We start from the raw sequence: 3,234 nt of genomic DNA on the forward strand, positions 1-3,234 counted from the left end.
TAAAGGAGTTCTGAGACCTTTAAATTTTCTAAACTTCTTTCTATAGAATGGTTACTCCTAAAACTGCCCCCTGGATCTCATACTTAGAAGGGAAAATGTTCTTACAGCCTCCAGCGAAAGCCTGGAGTACTTCTTATCCATGAGCATGAAGCAAGTACCTGGGAATTCAATAGCATGCATAACAAGGCACGACGCATTGTTCACAGTGTCAAGATACAGGGAAATTAAGGATTTGGGAGAAGGAAGAATGTCAGCTTTGGCTTTGATTATATGTGATTGACTTTTAAAAACAGACACACACACACATTCTGATGACTGCACAGCTCCTTATAGTGTAGACAATGTTCAGTATATGAATATTATATACCTACATTTAAGATAAACTCTCAATGATAGGTTCTCAGGAAAAAGTATATTCTCAATATACAACACAAAAAGAATAAACCCTCGAATACTGTGATAGCTAGTTTTGAAGGCCATCTTGATGTAATACCTAAGATCAGGTTTCAGTTGGGGGTTATTTAGATGAGGTTGGCCTGTGGCATGTCAGTAGGGGATTATCTTGATTGTTAGTTGGTATAGTAGAACCAACCCGTTGTGCATGGCACTGTTCCTCAGGCATGGAGTCTTGAATTATATAGAACAAGAGAAAGCAAGATAGGGGTAGAGCACATTGCCTGTGCCTTCATTTGCCCCTACTCTTGGCAGTGGAGAAGCCAATGCTTATATTCCTGTTTTGACTTCCCCTCAATGATAGACAGTAACACAAAATTGTAACCCAAATAAACCCTTCCCCCCTTCAGAGTTGTTTTTTGTCAAGATATCTTATCATAACAACAGAAATTAAACTAGAACAGTTATACTTTAAGAAATTCTTAACATAAAAAAAATCTGCATCACCTATGTTCAAAATCTAAATCCATATCAAACTTTCCAGTGGACCATATTAGATTCATACCAGATCAACGTCTGGGCTCTGTGACTCCAGCTATAGTCACTAAGCCATCAAGGAAGAGTGGTATAAATTGATGGTTATCGCTTTTCTCATCTTTCCATTACAAAAACAGTTTGCCATACAGTTTGGTTTGTCACAGAGTGCGGTCAAATTTAGCTCTTACTTTTGTCTACTCCATCCAATAGGAAAATGACCCATTCTTAAAATTCACACTACTCTTCTTACCATTTTCTTAACAGCAGGCCAAAGGCATTGATGAGCCAGTCCTCAGTGCCAGTTGGTGAAAAACATGAAACTTACACTATACTGTCATTCAGAAAATAGTCCCCCCTGAGCTGTCCCAGCAGCATGGACTTCCTGAAATGAAGCCATGTTGAATGAGTGAACCATGAAAAGCTCACTCCTTATCTTATTCAGATAATAAGCCTTCTTCCTATTAGGGACACGGCATACAGAAGGGCAGGGCCTCAGGATGCATTCCACTTGTTACAGGAAGGACATTGATATCTCAATGCCAGGATCTGAGAGCTTATCTTCTGATGCTTCGGCTGCAGACCAGAGCCGGTGTCCTAGCACGCATGCACAGCTAAGCTGGGAAGTGTGTTTCTCTTAAGCATTCACTGATTGGCTCCAATGTTATCTGCCCAACAAAGGAAAATTAAGATTTCTAAGATTCACACCATAAATACTGCTAGAATATTGCAGTATTCTCCATATATCCTATGACTTACCCAAAAATGTGTTCAATCCAGTCTGGAAAATATTTCTCATTAATTAAACATTTTTCTGCCCACTCATTCCTTTGTATGTTATAATGTAGTCTGTTTTAAGGCAACATTTTTAAACCCATTAGAGCAATAAATACATAAACTACTTATAAAGGTACTTTACTAATTTTTGCTAGGTTGAATATGGCTTTTTCCTGAACTCATCAGACTATCAAGGTCACCACATATATAATCTCTACTAAGCACAACACATACACATATTTAAACCAATACTTTTGTTTATGTCTAAAAGTTAAGCAAAAGTCTCATTTCGTAAGTGGATTAGCTGCAACCACAGAAACAGTTATAATCAATGTTTCCATAATACATACTGTAAGGAAAGACTACAAGGTGCGCAGGGTTACTTGTGATTCGGAGAATAGTGCGCTCCAGATGTGATACAATGAATGGTCTCTAACCAGATCAGTGGTGAGGATGATGACCCACAACCAATCACCTTCTTATCTCCCTCCTCCATAGCCACTGTATTGGGCTATGTCTTTTTTAAGCATCTATGAAGTATAGGCTAAGGTTGACTATGAAAACCTCAAGAGAACGAGACAGGAGTAAACAGTCCTCTTTAAGTAACCTTTGAAAGTCTTACTAAGTCTGAACTAAGACTTTTACTTTGAAATTGTTCAGGAGTCCATTTCCCAACTATTCTTATGACTTATTTGAACTTCAGACATCTCTGCTCACAACCTTAATCTCTGTCTTGATTTAAACAATAATTATCTCACCATTTTTCTATGCCTGCTTATTTTCCAGTGATGTTTATCATGTTTACATTATGGCTTTCTCTAAAATTTCTTACTTTTAGCTTTTTGAAAAGAAAACCTTTGTACACATTACTTACCTGAATTTCGTCTTTGAAGTCAATAACAATCAGAGCAAAGACTAGAAGCTAGGTCAGAGGGAGAACACATTCCTGGCATTGACAAGGCCCTGAGTTCAATTACCAGCACCACAAAGAAAGGGAGGTAGTCTGGAGGGAGATCGAGAGAGAGGGAACTAGGGAGGAAAGAAAGAAGGAAAGAAAGAAGGCAGGTAGACAGGCAGACAAAACAATGGACAATTAATTTGATCCTTACAACCTACCAAATACATTCAGGCTGATTAAGTGGGCATCATGCTGGGCTACTCAAATCTTGAAGTTGTTTTTATGCCAAAGTAGTTGCAGAAAATCTTGGTTGTCTAGCATACAAAATAGAATGCAGGTACAGTTTCAAGTCTGCACTAAACCAAATCTATTGCTTAACATAAATCAGCCTTTTAAAAAGGCAGGCTGTTCTAGAACTTAATGGTAGTTTGAAGATAGCTTGTAGACTCAAGTGTAATATGGGAACATTGTCTATAGAATGACAGGTGCAGGTGGAACTGTGAAATATTTTTCTAGAAATAAATTCACTTACCTTGTTCTCATGATAACTAGATGCATAATGTTGGTGAACATGTAAGGCCAAGCTACAGTGTAGAAGAATTGTTCTCCTGCTGATCAGGGAGAGGAAGCAA

Source organism: Apodemus sylvaticus, chromosome 4 (genome assembly GCF_947179515.1).
Source record: "Apodemus sylvaticus chromosome 4, mApoSyl1.1, whole genome shotgun sequence".
Classification (NCBI taxonomy): domain Eukaryota; kingdom Metazoa; phylum Chordata; class Mammalia; order Rodentia; family Muridae; genus Apodemus; species Apodemus sylvaticus.